This window comes from Pezoporus wallicus, unplaced genomic scaffold, assembly GCF_028554395.1.
Source record: "Pezoporus wallicus isolate ANWC-B61680 ecotype Strahan unplaced genomic scaffold, APGP_CSIRO_Pwel_v1 contig_5231, whole genome shotgun sequence".
In the NCBI taxonomy this organism is placed as follows: domain Eukaryota; kingdom Metazoa; phylum Chordata; class Aves; order Psittaciformes; family Psittacidae; genus Pezoporus; species Pezoporus wallicus.
The window spans coordinates 917,928-944,743 of record NW_026635973.1 but is presented as its reverse complement, the minus strand read 5'-3'; positions in this window follow the sequence as shown (position 1 = coordinate 944,743).

The window sequence follows — 26,816 nt, the reverse complement described above, 5'->3', positions numbered from 1 at the left end:
CTGTGTTTTTGAAAAGTGAAAATGCCACAAATTTTAATTACTTGAAGCCTCTGAGTTGGAACCCTTTGAACTCTGTTCACAATGAAAGCCTGAGATACTGGGGAAGAGGACTGGAGTCCTTAGGTAAGAGACAAGAGCTGAAGAATAACAGGGTAATATGCATGTAAAGGCACTTTTGGATCTAGGCTAGAGCAGAGGCTAAAGATCCCCAGTTACTTAAGCGAGGTACATCAAATATCACCGACTAACCAAGGCTGTGTTTTGCTGTCATACCCAAGACAGGGAAATGGAGGCACCCAGAAGGTTGCTGTAGGCAAAAGAATTCTCTTCCAGAGGTCAGAGAAGACACGGCTTGACAGTCATTAGTTTTACCTGCTAGCACATACGTGTGGTATTGAGTTATTGCATGTGCTGAGTGTGAGCTATGTTCAGGCCAATTCTCACCAGCCTTCCCAATGCAGGTTCATATAGCATAGTATCCAGCCAGGTCCTAGGACTTTTTTACCTGGACACCTCTCACTTCCCTTGCCCTCTAAAGGAAGACCTGTTTTACTGAGTCAGGTGGCTTGGCCTTTATTTATAATGAACAACTGTAGTGAAGAAGCTGATTTTGTTGTTCACAAATTATATTCTCCTTGTAGTATTGTGGGACATTATAGCAAAGTCAATAGGGGCTAAGAATGAAACCAACCAAATGTTCTATCTGGCTTTAATAAGAGCATGATAAGGTCAATGTTGGGGGCATAATCAAAACCTCCATGGGATCTGGCATATCATATTGAAGCTTTCTAGCATCTGCTAACCTTAATTGATTTGCACACAGGACAGCAGATAGACTGGGGTGTTCTGAGATGCCATGTTGTCAAGCCACACCAGTTTTCTGGACATTACACTAGAAATGTTTCTTCTTGTTTGCACATCTTTCATCATGAAAGACCAAGCTGTGTAGAAACAAGCCAGCCAAGTTCAAGCTGTGATCTCTTCTGCCAAGCTGGTGCCCAGCAGTTCTATTAATTATAAAGTCTATTATGGCTAAGGAAAAAAGGGGCCAAACAAATGAACTTAAACAGCACATGAGGAGGTAGTAATTGTATAACCCTTTCTTTAGTTTAGAGCCATGCAGCTCAGCTCCCTGACATTAGTTGTGAGTTAGCAGATGTGGTTTTGCTTCCATTGTTCCATGTGAGACATCTGGTTACTGAACAGAAGCAAAAGTGTTTTGATGGCTTTTCCCACAAGAAACAGTTCCATAACAAGCATTTCCATATAAAATGGCTTATTTGGCAGACAGAAAGACTGAGATGAAAAAGGGCATCCATGGTGCTCTTCCGCAAATGGCAAGCTGTCTGGGACCTGTGGTCACCCAGGTTGGGCAGATTCTTTTCTCCACATCACCCTGAAAAGCCTGCCTCAGTTCCCTCCCCTTTCCCAGCAGTGATATTGTCTTCTAATTGTCCTTAGCTGCCTGTTAGATGAGAACGTCTAGCACCCGAATGCAATGCTGAGGAAGTCAACGGCGTTTTATAGCCACCATGTCTCTTGTGAACAATCCTGTTGGGGACAGGAGAGGCTTGAACAGCAGTGCTGCTGAATGGGTTTTTATAAAGTGATGAAGGGATCATGAAAAGATTATGAACTTCACTTACAGTGTTGAGAACTGACACTTTTTGGTCTAGGAATACCATCTTTTGTTAAGATGCATCTGCTCTATCGCGTTTCAACACTACCAACTCCTGCCAAGTCCAGAAGAAAATCATCCACCAAATCCCTTGCAAGGTAGATAAACTATCATGTAAGATTCAAATGTTTCAGGTTAGATTATTTGTTAGGCTTATGGCAAAGGGCTGCAAAGCTCAGAATGAGTTACAGCATCACGTTGTACATGGCTTTATCCATCCATGGAATTAGAAGCATTTCACAAAAGCTAATTGCTGCCATCCCAATTACAAATGAAGAAGTGGCAACATTAAGAAACTTGCCCAGGGTAACAGAACTAGTTACTGGGAAGAGCTGGAAGCAAGGCCTGCAACTCAGGAGCTGGGTGTTACTCAACATCAGCAGTTCAGAGGTGAAACCGTAGCTCCTTTGAAGTTGTGGAAGTTGGGCGGTTGACTTCAGTTAAGCCAAAATACAGTCCCATAGGATTATTCTGCCTTTGTTCAAGTTATCCAGACTTCTTGAGACAGTCAATCTGTCTGAACTCTTCAAATGTGTCAGGGGCTTTGGTCCTTCCTCTGTGCTGGGGCATGTATTCTTCTGAAGAAAGCCCGGAGTGGTGCTCTCCATCTCAGCAGTGATGTGGCCTGCAGGCTGTACCTCCTCCTTAGTCTAGAGAGGAGCTTATTAACTCTGTTACATACACTGCTCAGAAAAACTGATTAAATAGACATACATAAATGTCTATATTTTTAAAATACATTAATTGCCTGAATTTTTCTTAATATGAAACAGAAAGAAGTGGGAAATTAAGGAATGTTGTATTGTGTTGATCAAATAGGAATGCCAAGGAAACAAAAGCACAACCATAGCTGGGGATGTAAATAAGCTTCTATTAACTGGAGTGCTAAAGGTCAGAACAGCCTGTATTTCTTGGACCGTGTTCCACCCACTTTATTCCTTGAGGATTATAACTGAAAGTATCAAAAAATTGAAGATCTGGAAGCAACTATCTACTCATTTGTTTATTCAGTGCAGGAATAGCTTTGTGTTAGGCACCTATCCAAAATCAACTTCTTCTATTAAAAAGGAATGGGTCACAGCAGGACACTTAGGAATGGATCTCTTCAGTAGCAAGCTGCAAACACCCATTATTTCCAGTTATTTTGTAAATGAATGGGTTTTTTGCTTTCTCATGTATTAAATAAAGCACGAGCAAAACAAGTCTGAAATATGTGGAAAAATCACAGACATGAACAGATACATTTTCGTTACATTTAAGTTATTTGTGTTTTTTAGTATTAAATACCGTTAGACAAAGCGATAGTGCCAAGTGAGCTCAGAAACTAAACAAGCTATGTCTGTCTATTTAAAGAGCAAAGAGAAAGCAAGTTAGTCAAATCAGACCGAAGTAATGCTTTGTGCTTCCATGGCTCAAAGGGAGGAATGACTTGTCCAAGATTGTGCAGAGGTGAAAGCCACCACCCTCATTCATCCTGAATCGCAACTTGCTCTTAAATCAGAGCTTGGTGGAACTCTTGGTGGACTTACCTGTCCAGAACCTTGTGGGGGAGTGGGATAAGGTTCTCAACAAGTTCATCCCTGAAGGACATGTGAGATGTAGCTTTTGTGGCTAGTTCAATTGAACCCAGCTACAAGCCCATTGGAAGGGAGACAGGAACTGAGATCAGTTTTAAGTTTACCCAATGTACCAGGGTTTTACTCAAGTTGCTTTTTATTTCTTACAGGTTAAAGCCAGCACATGGACAGTGTGTGAGCTGACTGGTGGGCAGGACTATGTAAAGTCATGATAAATCAACTGTGGGTCACAGTCTGAAGGACTGGGATTTAGGTACAGCAGTGGAGCAGGAGCAGGATTTGCTATCTCTCTTGGAAACAGTTGTCTCTTTAAAGTGATTTTGTCAAATGTATAATAGACGTTTTTGATCCTAGGGAATTGAAAGTGTGCACGTTAATCCAGAAGGTAATTGACAGCCCTTCAAGAGGATGCTGAAATCACCCAGTTGTTTTCTAAGCAGGGCTTTATCCTGTGATTACCCACGTGGCTCAAAAATTCTTCAAAGAGGGTGTCGTTCTCTATTCTGTTCTCTGCACGAAGAGATTGATGGAAGCAGAAACAGTAAGAGAAGGACATTAGGAAAGTTTCATATTAAAATTCTGTTTTAACTCTTAGAAGGTTATGTCAGGTCTTATTTCCATATTCAACACTGGCTTGCTTAAACAGTAGATTCTTCAGTTCCTCAAGTATTACACATACTCGTCTCTTATTTGCTCTTTGGGAAAGATGTGAAATTCTTATATGAATAACAAGTAAGTGAGACCATATGTGGTATAATAGGTTGTATTCCTATTATGTTGCTCTTGGCACCTCTCATATCCTCTGAGTATGTATAAAACTGTTTCTCCCTCATCCCCCTCTTCACAAGAGAGTCAGTTCTGCATTTGCCATTGTGTCGACAGTTACAAGCCTATCCTCTTCAAAAGCGATTGGTTTTAACATGGCTCACTAGGGTGTTTAAAGAAAGGGAGATGTCATGGTGTCTGGCCCTTTTGCTTCTTGGAAAGGTTAAGCATAAAATGCATTTGGGAAAGAGAAATGTGAGTGCATACATCCAAATCTGTTTATATTTTAACAACCTGCATTTGGAAGGAGTGTTAAGCAGTGAGGTGGTTTTGGAGACCTTCATTTGATATGATATTGAGGATTCCATTTTAACTGGTACATTTAAGAACAAATTAACAATAATACAAATAATAAAGATGAATTCACATGGGATCAGAGGCATGAATCTAATGTGCTACATTGAAAGCAAAACTTGAAAGGAAATTCCAGTAGCCAGAACTGGGAGCAGACATCAAGGGCCGCAACTGGGAGGTAACATGTTGTTTTCTGTCTTTTTCAATGAATCAAACAACTGTCCCTTCTAGTGGAACTAGAAAGAACTGAAACAACCAAGCCTCAGTGTGTAGGGGGCTATCTTACGGGTTGCATCTAATCCTCAGCCATTGAGAAATGCTATGATCTTCAGAAGACCTTACTGAAAAATGACATTTGTTCTCCACACACATAATCTTTACTCGGCAGGGTGGGTGGAAAGGAAAGGAAAAGGGGGAAATCTGGTTTCCATTGGAAATATTTTAAAATGGAAATTTCCAACCACTTCTATAGCTAACGAGGAAATAGGACATTTTGTTGCAAAGATTTCATTGGGAAACAATTTCCATTTTCCATCAGAAAGCTTTCCAGACCAGTTTTTCCAAGCAGCTCTCGTTGTCTCACATAAGCGGCTGCTTGGAAGCTGATGGCACAGATGGGAAAGTGCACAACTCTGCTGGCCTCAGGAGCATAGCATCCCCAAATGCAGGGTAGGGGATTAAGTGATACTTGGAGCAGTTCTCGTTACACTCATAGGAGGGCAGTGGTGCATACACAGTGTCCCTCTCTGTGCTGTATCAAAGGGTTGCACAACTTATTATATATGGCAGAAGGATGATTTCATGCCCCAGTGAAATGCAGTCTGCTGTGGGTTAGAAAATAGCTATGACTGGACCTCAGAAAAGGCTTAGATTTGGTTTGGGATACCATAGAAAAGTGAACATTTGCTAGCAGTTACCAGCCTACTGGTATCTGAGACACCACATTTTCCATTTATACTCAGGGCAGGAAGTAACTGTTGTCTTTTCATGTACCACAGTGTGGTAATTCTTCTGGCAAATGTTCACCTTTTAATGGTGACCGCTATAGTTTCCATTGTTTGGGCTAGAGCTCTGTTTACAGCTTAAGGCAGTTGCGATGCTCAGTGTTACTCATTCGTCCATATGGAAATACATGTAACATAGACTTCTTCAAACACTTAGAGTAATAGTCACATAGATCATATACAGAAGGACTAAAGAAAAGTCACCACTCCTGGTCCTTGACTGCATTTTCCATCCTTTAAGTATGCTTATACATATTGCTATCTAAATTAGGCTCATGACTCTGATGAGAACAGACCAGGTCAAGATGAAACCAGCTGATAGCTGTTCCCTTCCTTGCAGGTCAGCTCTGTGCAGTGTTCCTGAGGTCTGCTGCATGCACAGCAGAAGCGCTGACTCCAACCAGCTCTGCCCATTTGATCTCTTACATGGGGTTTATATCAAACCCTTGCATGCAGCAACAAGCCAAGGCCACTTATTTGACCCTTGGGCATGTGTTTTTTTTGTAAGCACTTTTAGAAGCACAATGAATAGGATCAGAGAGGATTTAGCTATAACTATTCTGATCTTTGCCTGCTCCAAATGCTGTGATCCATCAGCTCAGCTGGGGCAAAGGACCCTGCTGCCAACTCACAGGTGTCTCTGTTGCTCAACAGAATACAACCACGTTTCCTTTCCTGTAAATGAATTAAGAGCAGATTTTAGCAGTCCTGTGGCAAGGAAGAAAGCAGATATTTTTCCCCATTTAGGCACAGAGGGTGTCTCAAAGCAGGCCCTACGTTCTTTCCATGTGACTGCTATGTTGGTATGGTTTTTTAGGGGAGAATTGTTTGCAGAGCAACTCAAACTCTCCCTGCCTTGGGGGAAAGCCTTTCTTCCTCTGTGAAAGCAAACACCACCAGTGCCTGCTCCTTGACACAGGCACAGTGAGGGCTTTTAACCACTGGAAAAGTATTCCCAGCAAAGCCACCAGTACTGCAGTCTATTTCAGGCTGCCCAGGGGTGCATGGTCCATCCCTTACATGCAAGAAGATGAGCTGGTGTGGCAGGAGGTCACTTTGGCTGAACAAGGAGCCCCTCAATGAGTTTAGTGAACAGAACAGGCACTAAGAAGAGGTGGAAAAGGAGACAGGACATTGAGGAGGAATACAGAAGCATCTCCTGGGCTTGAAGGGATAGAAAAAGGCAGTCCCAGCCTCATCTGGAGTTAGAACTGGGTATGAGGGGCAACAAGGGCATTCCTTCAGCTCCATCAGCAGCAGCAGGAGGGCTATTGCTGAATGGTGGTACTATGATGAAGGACATTGGAAAGACTAAGGGGCTCAGTGCTTCCTTTGTCTCAGACTTTCCTGGCATGGTCTGTTCTCCCTGGTCTCTGTGTCATGGCTCAGCACCTACCCAGCTCCAGTGTGGCCCTCAGTGCTCAGGAGATGGAGAGTAGCCTCACTTGAACTCCTCATGGGCTTAACGTGCCTCAAGACACAGTGGTGGCCAGACCAGACACGAGGACTGGAACAACACACATTGTATTGGGTGGCAGCCTCATCTAGGGAAAGGGAAGCTCCTTTTCCTCCCAACAAGCAGGAAGAGTTTGTCCGATGCTTCAGAGAGTAACAGATTTATCTTTGGGTGAAGACAAGATGATCACAACCCAGCAGCTGTCTCTCACCAGGCAGGTTTACAAGGACTACTCTCCCTTCCAGGCAAATACAGAAGGCCCACATTCCACCTGGCTTGGTATTTTGCAGTCACAGGGAAATCAGCAGAGAGCTTGTATGCCTCACATGAGAGGCAGGCAGGAGTCTGCCCCGGGGCTCTTGCAAGTGCGGGGTTGGTCTTCTGAAATTACAGAAGTTGCCTCTATTTGATGGCATTTGAAGGCTCTGACCTGTTATATTTGTTTTGCAGATGGCTTCTTTGACCTGCTGCTGTTTCTAGTTTTTTTAATGAGGTTCTCAAGAAACATTTATCTGTTAAATCAGGTCATTAAAAAAATTACGTTTCCTTCCTGAAGCCCGTAGTGAGTTTTCTGTCCAAGAAAACTGGGACATACAACTATCATTTCACACTGGGACATCATCATATCATACTGGGACATTTAGAACTGTCGTGATCGCAGGACATTATCATCAGAGACCAGGGTCATTTCTATAAAGTGAACATTATTACACCACAATAAACCCATAAAAAATGGGTTTCCATAGCCAGAGAACAAACCAAGGGAACAGAGTATTTTAAATAGAAAGAAAAACCTGACAAGTTTCAGGTTGGTTTTGGTTTGTTTTTCCTTCAGTTTTCTGTTTTGTTTTTTTTTTCCCAAATTATCCATTATTTTTCTGACTGCAATTGTATTTGGAGCCCAGATTTATGTCATATGGAGTGTTTGTCTGCCTGAGCTCACAAGAAAGGTGTCAGCTTTTCCAGTAGATGATTCTGGAAGATCTTGGGAAGACTCAAAGGCCTTGCAGCACACTTGTAAGCTGGTGGCATTCAGGAACAGCCCTGGCTGGTGAGGGGACTTCCAGGGGCAACGCCTATGCCCAAGTTGTGAATGTTTTTAACACCCAGGGCAGGGAGGCTGTGGGTAAACTGCCCTTTGGGGATGTTCCCGAGTCTGTTTTGACTCGGAGATTGTGTTTGAGAGAGCTGGTCACAGAGGCTGAAAGCATAACAGGGAATATTTTAACAGCCTAACCAGTTATGTTCCGCTTCCCCAGACTGCTTCTAGGCACTGAGCCATTTTCTCTTGTAAGCTTTATCATTTTTATTGCCTGCAACACCAGTGCACTGAGAATTGATCTTACATAGCACTGAATATGCTCCAGTTCCACTGCACTGCCTTTGCTAGGGGTGATGAGTCTTCAGTATCTTACTGGCTCCAGCACTAACATGGTTGAAATAAGGGTGCTGGATCTCTGCACTTTCTGAACTTAGGGAATAGTGGCTCTAAGTCCCACCCTGCGGGACAACTGAGGATAATGGTGGCATTGGGTTGGTCTGCAGTGAAGTCCTATTACTCTGCTATTCTGAGAGCTGTGCTTTGCCTTCCCCTTCTGAAATGGGTGCTGGGAAGCAAATGTGATCCTTTCATGAGAGGTAGCTGGTAAGAGTCCTGCTGGAAGCACACAGGAGCACACACATGGTCCTTATGTGGGTGAACAAAATATTGGGATTAAAGCTCTCTGTTGTTGACGAGTTGTTCTGTTTTGGCCAAGACCAACAAGTGTAGACATGGATCCAGAACACAGTGATACCAAAAGGAGGCACATACCATGATCTTGTTTAATTTAAGGTTGTTCTTCCACACAACAACATGTTGTGAGCAGACAGGCTCTGTGATTCAGAAGTTGCACATTTTCCCCTTGGTGTGTTTGCAAGAGACAGACAAACAGAGACTTTGCCAAGCTGTGAGGAGGCTTTAAACTTCTACAGCCATGACCACAGTACGAGTGACAAGGGCGCTGGTGAATTATGCAGGTTATGCCAAACAAGCACTGACATCACTTTCGTAGCCCCGTGCCATGTTCTGTACATGGCATATCTCTGTCTGGCTTTATTAGGTTGGTGTTTTTAACTTTTTATTGAAACTTATAGGTTGCAATGGAAACAACTGGGTGAAACTCAGTGACACTCTGAGGATAAGATCAGTTAATCATCTAATTTTAATGATGCACTGCAACAGTTGCTGCAGCTTTGTCATTTCATTGCTGTTTCATCCATCCCTCCCATGCCCCTTTTGTTTCTCCCACCTACCTGCTGTCCCTGGGGGCATAGATACGGTGAGCTCTTTTGAGCAGGAGCTCTCTTCATTTACACTGTCTTTTAAACCGTCTCATATGTGCTGCTGAATTAATCCTGAAGGATAGCAATTTAGTTGTAAGGAAACTTTGTTTTCCCCATTTTCTGTGATCAAAGGGAGACACAAAAAGGTAAAATGATTTCTGTGTAGTCATGCAATTGAGTAGTGGAGTCATAGAACCATGAAATGGTTTGAGTTGGAAGGATCTTAAAGCTCATCCAGTTCCAATCCCCTGCTATGGGCAGGGACACCTTCCACTAGCCCAGGTTGCTCCAAGCCTTGTCCAACCTCGCCTTGAACACTGCCAGCGATGGGATAGTAGAAAAGTGATTTTATATTGGGATATATAAGATAAATCGATTTATATACATGAATATTCATTACCCTTCCCATCCTCCCAGCTCTTATAATGCTATGATTCATGGATTTTCTTGTTGTGAAGAAGAACAATTTACCCTATGGTTACTTCTGTTTTCTTTGTGTAAAAACTGTCAGAACTACGTCTAGAGGATCCTCCAGCAGACAGAGAGTGAACTCAAGGTTAAATTGCAGTTTTTAAGATCTCCATCGCGTGATTTGGACCTGAATTTTTTTAGTGCAACGGCAGCCAGGCTGAATGTGATTTTTGGAAGGACAGAGATATTCCTTTTGGGTATTATACTGGAGTCAATTCCTTGTTTGCCAAAGATAAGTCTGAAATGATGGCAAACATTGAGTCTCACTCTTTAAACATTTGAGGGTATGTGCTATACATAGAAACTGGGGGCTGTGGATAGGGATTGCTTTAAAAGGGGGTGAGCTGTCATTGACAACAGAAAGACAAGATGTATTTATCAAATGTCTGCTTTAGAGGGATAAAATTATATGGAAATCATTTTCTGCCATTTTTAGAGATGCTTATGTGGAAGGTAGAACAAAACGAGTGTTAAACAGCATTCAACAGTATAAATCTACCTGATGGTTTTATGAAAGGTGAGGAGTTGCATTAAAGTCAACAGTATTTTCAGCTGGGTGTAAAGAAAAGCCTGTAGATACGTTTTTGTATTTGCAGTGAGTTGGCTGACTTTGATTTAAAGTGGAGATTCATCACGTTGAAGGTGAGACATCTTCCTTGTGGTTCCCTAACTTCCCATGCCACAACTTGAAGGAGTGTTTGAAAGGAATGTAACGTGACTGACTGATTTGGGAGCAGTTTATACTCTTGCTGTTGTTATCATGTGTGTTGGTGTGGGTCCATGGGCCCCTTCTCCATCCTCACATAGAACACCAACTCAGTGAGCATCAGCGCAGAAGCATCTTCTGTCCCAGCACAGCATCTAGTGCTGTTGGTGTGGCTGGGATGGCAGGAGCAGCCTGCTGTCACAAATGAGGGATGGGAAGGAGAAAGCATACGGGTTAATGCACTAACATCAGCCTCTGGATGAAGAGCTGTGGTACATTTCCTACACACACAGTGCTGGGTTTCATCCAGACCCTTCCCTCCCGCCAAGTTAATCTCTATGTACAGCTTGTAAATGGTTTGCAATTGTGACTGGTATGTTCCTGAATAACCCTGACTGTTTTCATAGGTATGTCTTGAACGTTTTCCACAGGTGGTTCAGTGGTTAGGCTGAGATTTATCAAATAGTTGAACTTTCGAGGGATCTTTTCCTACACAGTGAATCAGAATGTTGTTGGGAACTTGCTAGCATTTCTACATTGTTCCTTTCAATGGAGGGGATTGATTTGGTTATCATTTGGAGCAGAGAAATCCCAAGGCTGTTGAAACAAATGTTTAGTCTTGTTAGTTGTTGTCTTCAAGTTGTTGGGATTTATTACCTTGGATTTTTGCTGGGTCTAACATTAAACATGCATCAGAATCCCTGGTGAGGAATGGGCAATACCAAGAGCTGCTCGAAGCAGAGCAGCTCATAAACGAACTCAGTGGCTGGCCCGGGGGGTGCCGCTCTTGGTTATCCCCTGCTGAGAAGTATTTGGGAGCAGTGGGAAAGGAACCTGGACCACAGCGCCAAACCCAGCTCCTCTCTGCAGCCCCTCTGCAGACATTTCATCAGTGCTGTAGCACTGACGTGCTGATGGACCAGACAAGTTGAATGCCTGCATTTCAGCACTCTCTTATCTGTCACCTCTCCGGGGGAGCATTTTCCCTGGCTTTTCCAGCACTACCCTCCTGGTGGGACATGGCTGCCAAGCAGAGGTATGGTAGTGGAGACCTCTAATGTTAATTTTGCCCTGGTTTTCGGTGTGCAGCCAGGAGAAGAGCTGGAGCAGGGAGCAGACCTGTGGCTCTGGGCCATCTCCAGGTACCTAGAAGGACCTATTGACCTACCTGGAGTGCGTTTGCCATCTGGAAAAGTGGACCACTTGTTTTAATGTTTTCACTGGCTTGCTATTTTAAACAGCTCTACTTGCTAGTTTAAAAACCTAGTTTAAAGGTGTTTGGTTGGGCGCTGTCATTGCTCCTGGTAGGAGCAGATGGCAATCCCGAGCCGTCAGTCAGTTTTGGGGTGTTGCACTCAATAGATACCCTGAGAGCTGCAGGCCAGGGCTCAGACTGAGGGATGAGAGGAAGCAATGGAGTTTCTTCTTTCTTTATTTTGAAAGAAATAAAGAAAAAGAAAGAAGAAAGGGGAGAAGAAAGGAAAGAAGCAGGGGGAAAGCCCTGAATAACCTGAGTGTTTCTCGAGACTCATTTAACCACAAGCTTCTTATCCATTGTCACCTGTAAACAGATCCTGGGTGTCCTCTATCAGTAATACCTGACTTGTCAGGGTGACATGTGTTAAATAACACAACTAAGCTGTCTGCTGCAAGGAAAAGGAAGGGAAGAAAAGAAAAGCCCTCAGCTTCTCAAAACTACTTAAGTTTTTCCTTTATGAAATACAGTGATAAATATAGTTCAACCAGCACCCTGCCAGTGTTATCATGTCTGAGAGCTATGGCAAGCTTTCAAACAAAGCCAACAAAACCTATACTTAGAAGCAACCTTCAGCTTTTCATGCAAAGCATAGGAACAGAATGGGAGTGATAACAAAAGGCGGAAGACGGTGGTTCGCCTACGGGTGTCTGAATGCTGCTGTATTCCTGCTGCTTTCCTGTGAAAGCCCTTCAGATGGTGATTTCCAGGAATGCAGCTGTGCCTCCCCGTGCACCATCACGGGTGCATGCCCTCATGTGTCTGACCTTTTCAAAAGTGTGTTGACATGTTCAGAAATAAACTGTGCGATGTAAAGATAACGTATTGGGCTGGGAGGGGATGAGGATAAACAAATGGGCTCCAAGAGAACAGGTCCTTTAAAAGCCACGGTGAGCCCTTTGCTCTGGATATGTGCTCAGGTCTGGCAGCTGCCGCTGGCATCCTGCTTCTCTAGTGTCTGTGAGGCCTTTCTGGTGCTTATCGCTGCGGGATCGAAGCACCCAGTGTGTGTTCATCAGCATCTCCTGTGGGGTGCGTGCGGGGAACTGAGAGAGGGGAAACGAGCTCATCTCCCACCTCAGTGAGCCTTCACACAGAGAGATGAAGTGATTGCCCAGCCTGGAGGCTGCGGCTGCAGAGCCCTGTCATGGGGCTTCACACCGGAGACCACCTTCCTCACCAAGTCATAGAATCATAGAGTGGTTTGGGTTGGAAAGGACCTCAAGATCATCCAGTTCCAACCCCCTGCCATGGGCAGGGACACCTCACACTAAACCGTGTCATGCAATAGTCTTTGCAAGCTGGGTGGCTTTCAAAGCCTCAAAGGCTCCTGATTTCCCCTTTGCTGTCCCTGTCAGAAGCAAACATAGCACAAAGCCTTTTCTGAAGGGCTGGTACCTTGTCACAGGCACTCTATCACTTTTCATCAGTGAGGACTGATAAGCTTCTCTATCAGTTCACAATAGCACCAGGACAGTAAAAACCTTTCATTGTAGAGTGGGGCTTGTTACTTCCACATACCCCAGTTTGGGAAGGACTTGAGGTGTGTGTGTAGTGTTCTCCTGCCCATCACCATGGACCATGTGTCAGCAGTGCCCTCATGTATCTTCTGGACTTTGCCCTGGCTTTATCAGGTTGCCAGAGGTTAAATTCCTGCTTTGACATTGGCTTCTGTTGCTACTTTGGCCAAGCCGTGCAAAGCATGGTCTTGCATCCCTTTTAATCACAAAAATCATCCTTAATCCTCAAAGCATGTCTTACCATGTAGGTGGGAGTGGTTCTGTTCTGTGCTACCAAAGATGGGCAGCTTTTGTTTTGCTGCAGATATATACCTAAGTCCATCAGGAGGGGTGTTTGAACTCTGGCTGGATTTGGCTGGTGCCTGCTTATGTTAAACAGCAAAAATCTTGCAGATTTACTTGTATATGGCAAAATGGTGTAAAATGCCGTTTACTTAAAAACTGTGATTTCTCCTGTCAGGCAAATGGGAAGCCACCAATCTGAGCCAGTGGTTGTGTGGAGCTCCTCATGGGAGAGCAATTTTTATGTCAGGTTTAACTCCTCTAGCAAAGCCCTAAATAACACACCTCAGCGATGTTTAACTGAGTTTTGCCCTCATTTTCTTATTATCTTTCCTGCTTTTGGAGCACACGTAATTTGATTCTCACTGCTATTTTGAGGGGGATTCTCAGTGCTCTTTAATCAGGAGCACGACAGTGGAAAAGTGCCAGAGAAGCACATGAAGATTAGGAGAAACCAGACAGAGCACGGTATAAATGCTGTTCCATTTTAAGAATTACCATTGACTGCAAAGCAGCCAAAGAACATTTTCCAGCGTGAGCTCCACTATTAAGCTTTACGGAGGATTTATCCAGAGCAGTGACTTCTGTGGTAGTTTTCTGACCTGGCTGACCAAAAGCCAAGCTGTGAACACCACACCTTGCTGAATGCTTTCTTCAGCATCTTCTCCTGTCTTAGCTAACTGTTGTTCTTCCTGTCACCCGTCGCTCATTGATCACTGAGTCACAGAATGATTCAAGTGTTATTTGAACAGCGATGTTTGGAGATTGTTTATCAGTGACTCCATGGCTGTCTGTGGGAGGCACGTTTTGCAATCTCTGCCTCGCATATTTTCCCCCTCTGATAATGTGGAGACCTGGTGGTGTTTCAGGTCTGCCGGCTCACCTCGCTTCTGCGTGACTCAACATGCCAGGGATCCCACTCTGAGCTCCCCCAGTGAGTTGCACCAGTGTGCTTGCCGTTGCTTAAATGTATAGCAAACATAAGCCCTGCCTTCAGGAGCTGATAGTTGAGATGGGTCCTGCCTCCTTGCAGAGAGCGATGGGGGATAGCAGAATACTTACCAGCCCATTGATAAGGCAACAAATGGCAGTGGATGGGGAAGAGTCTTTCTGGTCGTCCTCATTCTGTTGTGATATGGCCCTGAGAGACATCAGCCTTGGAGAAGCAGCTCACTGTTGCTCTTCTCCTCTCCTGGGGCTTTTGCCAGCTGCTGGTTTGTCTGAGCCAGGGTGTTGATTGCTCTCTCAGGAGGGTGAAGGGCTATGTTCACCTTCCCAGAGAAGGGCATGGCCGGGGGTATTTTCTGTGCTCTGTCACTAGAAAGCCACACCATCAATCAGGCAAGGTCTACAAAAGAAGAGCCTGGTGTGTACAGCTCTCCTCACACTCCCACACAGACACTGGGTCATGCCAGTCCATGTAACCCAATAGTTACCCCATGGGTAAGGGGTATCGGTATCATGTTCCGCAGGAGAATGATCTGACCTTTCTTGTTTATACGGTAAGTGTGTCCAGGAGGTTTCTTTATCAGCCCAGTAGGCCCTGCTGCCAGCTTGCAGCGTGTCTTGCCAGCTCCAAAGCTCTTGCCAGGGCTTTGAAGTTAACACAGAGTTATTTGGAGTTACAGGGGGTTATTTCACAGAGAACCCCTGTGCATTGCTCAAGCAGAAGCGTTCTCCTGAGTCAGAACCTGCACACGCAGCAGCGCTGGCGTGGCAGTGGGCTGTAACAGAACACAGTAAATGTGAGCCACTTTGTCTCCAAGAAGGTGGTCTTGATGATTAGGGACAGGCAATGGGAGTTTGCTGCTGGAAAAACCAGCAAGAGCTCACCTGCGTTTATTTTAGTTCTCACTTAGTTGTGGAGAGTGTGGGTAAAGGCAGCCTTTGAATGGGACCAACCCGCTCATCCAGCTGAAGCAGTAGGGCCTTCTTGTGTGTAACACTGACGAGGTATTTGAGTGATACCTACTCTTCTCTGAAGAGAGAGTGCCTCAGGTTTTCCCACATGGCTGACTAAGGTGCGTGAGCAGCTAAAAGAGGGATTGAAGTTCTTCAGAAGAATGTTCCTAGCCTGTCTCTACTTGGTTCACCGATGTGGGTGCCCACCCATTGATCTTCCTACTTCCCAGTATGCTATCATGATAGTTTTCTGCATAGAACATCTAAGGAAAAAGGATCTTGCTTAATGGTAAACAAGTACATGTCTTTATGCGAGAGAACAATAGAATTTGTCTATCAAAGCAGATTTTCTTCTTACAATTATAGAAGCCCTTAACTGGTTAAAGGCACCTTTATACTGGCTGTTAGATGCCTGCACAATGTCAGAGGCTCTTCCCTAAACTGATAAGAGTAACAAAGTGGAGGGAGAATCCCCATTGTACAGGGTAAAAATGAAGTGATTCACTCCAAGTCACAGATGAGGTCTGTGGTAAAGCTGGGAACAAAACCCTAATCCTCCCCCCAGTCTCAGACTTCTCTGCAAATACTTGTGTGCTTTATTATGCTTTATTTCATCCATAACAATAAAATAATGCTGACTGTGTGCTAAGGCAGTCCTTCCATGCTTTTGGTGCTGATGGCCAATTGAGACATGAATGTACGTGATTAATGATGGCTGCAGTGTACCTGACATCACATCAGCTATTCAGCTTCATTCAGGGGCACATCATGCTGATATACAACAGCTCCAGGATCCACCACTCGCTGCAATTGCGTGAATGCGTGTCTGTGTTTTCCACAAAGCAAAGCAGAAGGCAGGAGCCTCTGTGAGAAGCAAACCCGTGATATCATGGGCTGCTTTGGGTCAGGCTGTCCCTAGACCTGGGCAGTTATAGGAACAAAGTCCTTTCTTCATGGGTGCCCTGCCACGGGGGCTGAGGAGGAGCTGGGCTGCTGAAGGGGTGCGAGGGAAGAGGGACATGGCTTACTCTGTGTGCTCCCAGGCCATCGAAGCCTCCTGGCCACAGGTACAGCAGATGAGCAACCTGTAAAGGGTGCACTGGTTGTGTCATTTCTGTGTCCTCAACACTTGGCCCCCCTGTGTCTTACCTAGGGTCTTCCAGAAAATGGTTCTCCATTATACCAATAGTTTGGATAATTCTCATTTCACTCCTGGGCTAACCCGAGATCTTTATTTTGTGTTTTTCCCCCAGTACAGCAAGCATGACACCAGACTTAACAAGCCCATCAGACAGTGGTGGTGGCAGTTGCTGGAGGTGGAGAAGACATGGTCTGCAGTATATGTCCTCAGGACCTCAAGCTGGGCATTTGACCTGGGTTTCTCAGGGCTAGGTGAGTGTTTCATTGGCCCGGTTTTGGGCTATTCTCAGAAGAAACAACTCTTAGGTTTGACCATTCTTTTTTTTGTCTGTCACTCCTGGGTGAGTTTCTCAGTAAGTTTTCTTACAGAGGCCTTTCTTGGTTCTTTGGGCAACACTGTTAGGGAGGAGTATGAACACTGAATTACTGCTGAGACAAGTTTTAATTAGCAAGTGTGAGAAGTGAGTCAGGCTCTCTCTATGAAACCCTACTTGATACAATTAGATAAAGAGGATGTAGGTAGCACTCAGCTTTCAAGAGTTCTTTATCTTTGGTAGCTCTCATGGTCTTTCTCCAAGGCCCAGACTCCTGGCACAAACCTCAGCAGTTTTAATTGATAGATGCAGATAGTACTAACAGATACACAAAGGTGTGGGTTGATGTGTAACTGCTATCAGCATTCATGTGGAGTGACTGGGACACACTTCTGTCCTTGCAAGCCTTCCCTAACAAGTGCCAACAGAGTCCATGTATTCTGATGCTTCCAGCATCAGGTGTTGATGAAAAATGAAATTAAACCCAGCAGCAGAAGGGCAGGAGAGGATTGTGGAGGGTGTCAAACCCATTCAAAAGGGTAAGGGGAAGTTCTGAGAAAATGTTCACATTTAGGGTTCAGTTTTCAAGGGTTTGGCCCTGAGCTAAAGGACTTTGAGGAAACAATCCCTTTTTCCAGAGTGCTGCACATCCATTGAAAGCAGTGACTGATGGTTGTTAAGCACATCTGGAGCCCTAATCATTCATTCAGACTACACTGTCTGTCTAAAGAAAATAAATCACATGCTCTTATTTATCTCTCCTGAAACACTCTGAGATTTGAAAGCTGCACATGTAGAAGCAGCAGAAGGAAATGCTTTCTTCCACAAGATACATAATTCCCCTGTGAAACACAGTAATTCAGCAGGGTTCAGGGAGGGAAGGGCATTTTATGGTTGGACCTTAGAGGAATTATGCAGCCAGCTGTAAAGTCACGGGTTTTATGTCTGAGTTTCTCTGCCCTGAACATCACATGCTGTCTGGAGAAAAAGACCATTCATCTATATTTTAGAGGTTTTATTTATTCTTTTGCTTGTAATGATCGGATATGAATATAACATCACGTATAAAGAATGGAGCCCAGAAAGAGACTTGTGCAGTAGGCACTTGCTTCTATTGTTTTCTCTTTGGACAAGAGGAAGTAGAGCCATGCAATTGCAAACAAGGGGGCATGTGTTTGCATCCTCTTGCCTGTGTGAATATAGTGAAGCTTATGTTCGTGTTCCCCACAGATAGGCTTTAAGTGCCCTGAAGCCTCTACATCATGTTAAATGCAGTACCAGATTAGGACTGCTGAAAATGATCTCCTGCTGCATCAGAACTGAATGTTTCATAATCCCTGGGTGAAATACCATTGTGTCATACTCCACAATTATATTCTTGGGAGGGGATAATGTCTATTGTACTCCTGTAATTGTACTACCTTTTTTCCCCTTGAGACAATGAATGTCTTGTGAGAGGGCCAGTGATTTTCTCTCTGTGTTATGATATACCTTTCGCTTTTCTGAGCAATGCTACCTCACACTCATTCCAATTAATCACTGATGACAATAACACTCACAAAAATGATGGTACTTGTTTATTCTCACTTTCAAACAAGGATAAGCCAACACACTCATTCTGTTTGTGACTCCAGTAGAGTTGGCTTGTTTTACTCTCCACATCGATAGGATGCGTATGTAGTAGTACGTCTGTTACAAAGAAGAGGCTAGGTGAGTCCACGCAAAAAGACTGGAGTCAGTCCTCAGAAATCTTTAATCTGTCATTCAGATGTGGAGATGACATCAGCTTCCCACATGATCGCCCACAGCACCTCAACCCCAACCAGGCAGGGCTGACTTAAGGAGCACTTGTACGCTTTATTGCATCTTCATGCTCATTCTTGTTTCTCTGTTGGGCCTCCTTGAGGACTGGCCCAGATCTTTGCACTGATTTGAATGGGTCATTGTGTCATGCCCGAAGTAACTTTACAAACATATAACAAACACAAAACCCCATCCTCTATTTCTTGGTGTCAGGTTCCTGAGTGCACTAACAAGCTTTAATGTCCCTGAACCAACCTTCACCTGGGGCTTCCAACCACATCCATGGGCCCTAGGGCTCTGCTTAAGCTCAGCCATGGGACTTTGCTGGTGCCAGAGCTATAGAGTACCTTGCTGTATCACAGTATGTTAGAGATTGGAAGGGACCTCGAAAGATCATCTAGTCCAATCCCCCTGCCGGAGCAGGAACACCTAGATAATGTTACACAGGAATGCGTCCAGGCGGGTTTTGAATGTCTCCAGGGAAGGAGACTCCACAACCTCCCTGGGCAGCCTGTTCCAGTGTTCCGTCACCCTCACTGAGAAGAAGTTTCTTCTCAAGTTTAAGTGGAACCTCTTGTGTTCCAGTTTGTACCCATTACCCCTTGTCCTATCATTGTTTGCCACTGAGTAGAGCCTGGCTCCGTCCTCGTGACACTCCCCCTTTATATATTTATAGACACTGATAAGGTCACCCCTCAGTCTCCTCTTCTCCAAACTATAGAGACCCAGCTCCCTCAGTCTTTCCTCATAAGGGAGATGCTCCACTCCCTTAATCATCTTAGTTGCCCTGCGCTGGACTCTCTCCAGCAGCTCCCTGTCCTTCTTGAACTGAGGGGCCCAGAACTGGACACAATACTCCAGATGCGGTCTCACCAGGGCAGAGTAGAGGGGAAGGAGGACCTCTCTCGACCTACTAACCACCGCCCTTCTAATACACCCCAGGATGCCATTGGCCTTCTTAGCCACAAGGGCACAGTGTTGGCTCATGGTCATCCTGTCGTCCACTAGGACCCCCAGGTCCCTCTCCCCTACACTGCTCTCTAACAGGTCATTCCCCAACCTATACTGGAACCTGGGGTTGTTCCTGCCCAGATGCAGGACTCTACACTTTCCCTTGTTATATTTCATCAAGTTACTCCCTGCCCAACTCTCCAGCCTATCCAGGTCTCGCTGGATGGCAGCACAGCCTTCTGGCGTATTAGCCACTCCTCCCAGCTTAGTGTCATCAGCAAACTTGCTGATAGTACACTCAATTCCCTCATCTAAATCATTGATGAATATATTAAATAATACCGGTCCCAGTACTGACCCTTGAGGCACTCCACTAGTTACAGGCCTCCAACTAGACTCAGCCCCATAGACTACAACTCTCTGGCTTCTCTCCTTCAGCCAGTTCACAGTCCACCTCACTACCCGATCATCCAGTCCACACTTCCTCATTTTAGCCGTGAGGATGCTGTGGGAGACTGTGTCAAATGCTTTGCTGAAGTCAAGGTAGACCACATCCACCGCTCTGCCATCATCCATCCACCGTGTTATTTCCTCATAGAAGGCTAAGAGATTGGTCAAACATGATTTCCCCCTGGTGAAGCCATGTTGACTGCCCCTCATAACCTTCTTATCCTTGATATGCCTTAAGATGGTACCAAGGATAAGGTGTTCCATCACTTTCCCAGGGATGGAGGTGAGGCTGACCGGCCTATAGTTACCCGGGTCCTCCTTCTTGCCCTTTTTGAAGACTGGAGTGACATTTGCTTTCCTCCAGTCCTCAGGCACCTCTCCCGTTTCCCAAGACTTGGTAAAGATGATGGAGAGTGGTCTAGCAATGACTTCCGCCAGTTCCCTCAGCACCCGCGGGTGCATCCCATCTGGACCCATGGATTTATGGATGTCCAGATTGCTCAACTGGTCTCTAACCCATTCCTCATCGACTAAGGCAAACCGCTCCGTCGACCTGACTTCATCTAAGGTCTCAGGGGTACAGGGCTCTTCAGGACTGCCTGCAGCAGAGTAGACAGAGACAAAGAAGGCATTCAGTAACTCTGCCATCTCTTTATCTTCTGTCACCAGGGCACCCATCCCGTTCATCAGTGGGCCTACATTGCCTCTGGTGTTAGTTTTGTCTGCCATGTATTTAAAAAAGCTCTTTTTGCTGTCCTTGACCCTTCTTGCCAGGTTTAATTCTAAGGATGCCTTAGTCCTCCTAGCTGCCTTCCTACATCCTCTAGCAGCAGCCTTATATTCCTCCCAAGTGGCCAGCCCCTCCTTCCATGACCTGTAAACTCTCCTCTTCCACTTGAGCATACCCAGCAATTCCCTATTTAGCCACGCAGGTCTCTTGGCCCTCTTCCTTGACTTCCTACGTGTCGGGATGCTCCGATCTTGAGCACGGAAAAAGTAGTCCTTGAATGTCAACCAACTATCTTGGGCCCCTTTACCTTCAAGCAGCCCTGCCCATGGGATTTCCCCTAGCAATTGCTTGAAAAGGCCAAAGTTTGCCCTGCTAAAGTCCAGGGTTGCAATTCTACTTGGTATTCTACTAGTCCTGCCACACAAGACCTCAATCTGCAGACGGACTTCCTGGCTTGCCATAAACTGTCCCTTGTCACTGTGGATCTCCCTGGCTGTCACTTAATCCTGATTATGGATTGATTTTCCAGCTTCACCTTGGACTTGTCTCATCACACTGATACTGCCTTATGGTCTGGATTTGTGGCTGGACCTGGCTGTGACAAGACAGGCCCTGGCAATGAGGTCTCTCCTGGAGCACCTTTCTTCAAGGATCAGCATTGTTCTTTCTGCTTCCTGATGTTTTCAATACTGCTCACACCTCCTATGCAAAAAGACTGTGAATGATTTTAGGTAGTTCATCCATTTGTCTCCATGTGAATGCAGCCTCTCTGTAGTATAAGGTGGCCGCCTGGTAGAAGCTCAGCCTACATGAGAATACGCAAAGGGTTTTTTGCCAAAGAACCTGAGGAAATTTCCCTTCTCAAAGCCTGTGTGCAATACAGATCTTGCCTCGAGATCTCATCCAGTGTAGTAGACTGAATAACATTCAACTCATTTGCTACTTTGTTGTGACAAGTGCGAGTCCAGCCGTTACTGTGCTCTTTAGATGCCTCGCTGTGTTAGAGATGAGTGTTGAAAAAATGTCAAATGGGTCACAGAGGGGGAACTGAGAGCAGAACTAGGCCCTCTCTTTTCTAGAGAAGTCACTGAGTTAACTTTTGAGGCATCATTCCCACGATTCTGAAGAGGTTCCTATCTCATTGTGTTTGCCACCGTGGCAAGAGGCCAGGAAAGCAGAAAGCAACCAGTTAGCAAAATGACCCATTTTGCACTGCTTGGAATAGTTTTCTTGGGTGAGAGGTGTTTCCACAGCTAAGCAAGTCATGGGGCTGTTCAAGCAGGAAGGAAAACCTTCCCCTCCCGCTCTGAGTTTCCAAGGACCACCACGGCAAAGCATCCCTCTGCAAGGCCCATGAGGGGCCACCAAAGCTTGCAGTCATGTCTCCTCATGGTAAGTGCTTCACACTTTCAGTTTCCTGAAGTCTTCCTTCTGTCTCTCCCTTAGGTAGATGTACTTAGTGGAGTGTGGAGCAGCAAATTGTTTGACTCTTGGTGCTGATAAGAGCTGTATTTGGTGCAGTAGGGCATGAGTTGCTAAATTCCTAAGATCTCCGTATCAGGGATGCTTGGAGATCTCCTTGTAGCTGAGTGGAAATAAAGATGTAGGTGACTTAATTGTCAGAGAGGCTCCCAAACAAATTGCAGGGGTTCCCATTCCAGTTAAACGTGTCAGGCTCTCCCCTTCTTTATAGCTCCCTCTTTTCCTAGATGTGCATGAGTGACCACAGGTAGCCCATAGTGGTTTCCATCAGTTACCACTGAGTTAAGATACTGCAATATTGCCTTTTCTTGGGTAGTTCTTTCTTTGCCCTTTCCTATTGCTGCTGTAAGTATTTGTAAGGAGTTTCTGCTTTACTTGCTTACATCAAGGTGAACTTAGTCTGTGTCTGGCAGCTGTGAATGTGGCAACAGAAATGAGTATTTAAAACCCATGCATTGTGTATTTGTAGGCCCTCTGTGGCTCATTCCCTCTGCTGTCAAATTAACTGACGTTATATTGTTGCTACTTCAGCTTAATACAGGCACAGATTTTGAACTGGACCTTCATGTCCTTGTGACCATTAACAAAGGATGGTTGCCTGCTCTCAGATGAAATAAGTCTTTATGGATACATATTTGTTCAGCTATTAAATACGGAGTTTCAAAAAGCATCACCACCAGAGATTTTTCTGTTCCCACTGATTTTAATTGGAATGTGCTCAGATACTCCAGTAATGAGTAACACCATAAATTCTGAAGTCAGACAGATAATGACTCCTTCAGACAAAGAGTCTTTCGGCTTTTTTTATGTCTATAGACTGTAATCTCTTCCATGCTGAGACTTTCTGGGTGTCTAAAAGGCATCCAGTCCACTGCAAGTTCCATAGGGTGGTATACAATTACCTCTGGGCAGTGTCTCTAACATAGGTAGATGCCTACAGCACTAGTTCTCCCTTGTTGGGCGTCAGTATCGATCTGGTTTGTTGCTGCAGGACCATGTTTGCTCTGCAAGTTGCTTGCATCAGATCCACGTTGCCCAAACCATGACACAAGGACCTGTTCAAATCAATGCAAAGATCTGGGTCAGTCCACAGCTGGGAGAAGCAACTTGTAGAGCAAACATGGAACCATTCTATGCTTCTGTTCTATGATTTCATGATCAAAGAGTACTGTAGTGATGGAAATTTGGTTTCATACCAAGTGAAGGCATGTTACCCTCAGTAACGCACAAGTCCCTTCAGTCTAACACGTGCTTTGTTCTTGGGACCATCAGCAACACTTTCCCCAGTGTGGTGTAGCTGTCACAGAGCACTAGGCCCTCCTTACATCTCAGTCCAGCATCCCACAAAGTGTGCTCAAGAAAGGAAAGCAATGTGAAGCTCTTGCAAGGGCAGACTCACTATGGCTGAAAGTGAGGAAATGAGAACTGGATTGATATATAGCAGAAAAGTGTTAAAATCCCCATCTAATGCACAGTGCTGATTTCAAAATTGGAACCCAGGCTGAAATCTTACCTTTCCCCCCCTTCCTATCTAGTCCTAATGTCTAAACTTCACTATTTATTTATTTATATTTGAGGAGGGGAGAAGACCATCACAAATATAGTAATTTGTAAAAAAACCAAACAAAACCGAAAACAACCAAAAAACCCAAACCAAAAAAATCTTTTTTCTCCTCTCTTTAAATTAAAATTCCTTGAAGTTTCCGTAGGGAAAATTTTAGTGAAATAGACAGCAAAAATTAGGAAAATTGAAAAGGGAGAAAACCTTTGGTAGGTGTATGATAAGTCACATGCCTGGAAAATGCACTACAGTGTGAAGCTTCTTTAACCAGTGTCCCAGACAGTCAAAAGCAGGGGTAGCAAATGGGAGTTCATTTAGCCATTTACTGTTGTAATGTGGAATTTCTTTGGAAGGAAAAGCCTCAGCACTCTGGGAGACCCTCAGAGCACTTGGAATTAAATAGGGTTTCAATAATTAGAAGATGGTTTGATGCTTGTAAGCAAGGCTTTGGGACATAGGGTGTGAAAAGTCATTGGAATTTGCAATGATTAAATAGTCCTTTTTGAGCCTTGAGAATGACATTTCTTTCCCATCATCTCACCAGTGTGAATACAGGGAAGAAAGCCTTTTTCTGGCTGAGCATCACATGTGTGTTTTAGCCAAAGGGTTTCTTCCTAAGAGATTTTGAGGGACCCGCAACTTGCTTTTGTCTTTGCTGCCTTTACTCCTGTGGGTGTGAACATGGTGTTACTGCATAACAGTGAGCAACATCGTGTGGATGTTGCCATGTATCTGCTAAGCCTGTTTGCCTTCCCCTTATTGTGTGTGAACTTGTATTGGGTTAGTTTATGGCACTGGGGGAATGAGGTTTTTCATTTTGCCCAAAGAGTAAACATATTTGGTTAATTTTCATATGAAAGTTGAATATTCATAAAACCCATGTCATTTTGGATGTGTTTGTGTACCAGTTCCTCCAAGAAGTTATACAAACAGCCATTACAAGTGGGAAAAGCAAAATGTTACACTTGGCGTGTCCTGGAAATCCGTAGGCTGATGCTTTTTATTCCAAACGAAATGGTAATTCAAGCTGACACATTTCACTTCCAATGAAATAGTGTTTCCTGATACTGCTGGAAAGCCCTAACCAGTGCTAATTGGAAGGCCCAGTTTACATGCACAGGCAGGATGCTGGATGAGTTTATTGACCTGTGTTTTACTGGGAATTGGACTTGATCAGTGATCCTTCCTGGTTGTGAAGTCTATTAAAAAGATGTCTCTCTTGAATCAGTGGTAACTTCTGGTTTTAAGAATTGTGGCTTGGCAAATTGTTTTCAGTCTTAACACAGAAATGAAGATGTTTATTGTCATTTTCTGCTTCTGTCTGTGTTGGGAATCATCTGTCTCCAGAAGGCACACCTGAAATGAGATGTAAACCACCCCGATTCCCTTGCAGAGGGGTGAAGATAGGAAAAACCCAGGATAGCTGTGATAGTCATATGCATCCCTGGAAAGAAAGATCAGGGAATAAGAGCAAGCTGCCACTCTGAGCACTTGTTTGCTGTAATCTCTGCAGGATCTGGCCAAGTGGTCCAGCTGCTAGGCAGGCAGAATTACGCCTGCATCCTGCACTGACCATCTGAAGTTTCCCAGTGATAACTGCAGTGGAAAAGATTACTTTTTCCTCTAAGATCCTACTTAAAACCAGCTTGTTGTGTTTGCAAAGTGGTGAGGCAAATGGTTTCAACTGGTGTTTTGCTGTTCCTCTGCAGTGACTTACCCTTTAGAGAGCACAACGTGGCCTCTGGTTGGTATTTTATCATGAGTGCTGAAATTGCTGCAGGAAGATAGTTCACTGCTGAGGCCTTAAGAGGGGGGAGGTCTGTGTTCCTCAGCTATTTCCACAGTAATTCCTGTATGGAGGAGAAAAGCCTTAACCCTGTTTCACAGGAAGGTGATTAAATAGACCAAGCTCCAGGTGTGTGAAGGTGTGGAGCACCTAGCTTATGTGAGCTGGTCTGGCGTCCAGAATACCTTCAGGAGGTCTGTGATGAGCAATATGCTTAGATTTAGTCTGTTCTGGAGCAGGATGCTGATCTAACATATACTCAGCCTCGTCTTCACTTTTGTCTCCTCACTTGCCACTATGGAAATTGCCTTCCCCAAACTATTCCTGGACTTTAGCACTTGAACAATATCTGCTTGAACTTCTGGATCGCGTTGAACACACGTATTAATGACACTGATCCTCTGACCTGTTCAGGAAGGAGCAGGAGCTCTCCAGGGCTCTCCATTGTTTTTCTACAACCCCCCAACTAAGCTGGGGATAGTCTGTGAACAGAAGAGTAGAGAATTCCAACAATCCATGTTTCCATTTCACTGGGAGATTTGGCCTTCATGCTGTTTCTGGCATCTCGTACCACTTCTTCTTTTCATGCTTTAACTTGAGGCTGGATTCTCAGCACGATCCAGCTGAAGGGAAACAGCTGTTGGCTGAAGTCCTCTGGAAAGCACTCCCTTGGGCTCAGATCTGACCATTCTTGGCACAGGCTCCTGCAGACAACAGGTGACTCATTCTGCTTTGGAAAGTGAAGCTGTATCCTCTGCTGTCTCCTCAAAGGCTATAGGCAGTTCATAGAGCAATGTCAGCTTTGTCTCTTGGTCTGCTCATAGAAGAGAAGCTCCATGCTTACTCTTTGCAACAGAGCAGAGCCGATCCAAAATGCGTGTTTGATTTAGACTATCCCTTTACTGTTTGGTTTAAAGTAACACGTAGATAGAGCAAATGGGCAAGCCTGGCCTTCCTGCTGAGTGATTTAGGGTGCAAGCCATGGCCACTTTAAAGGAACACTGATGGCTACTGTAAATTAATGGGTAAAGAGAATCAAATGCCTCCACCGAAGTAGACTCCTGTTGAGTGACTGTTGAAACAACACTCAATAGATTTACAGTCCAGACCTACCTGAAACACTAAGGAATTAGCGAAGGAAGCTTGGGTTTGGTTTTGGTTTTGTATCCCTGCTTGCCCTACCTCCCACACTAGCAACATCTGAACACTGGAGGCAAACAGGACAAGCTTTCCTTTATCCTGATTTATGACAGTATTTTCCAAAGTGGCTTACTGAAATTGTAAACAGAATGTTCACCCAGTAA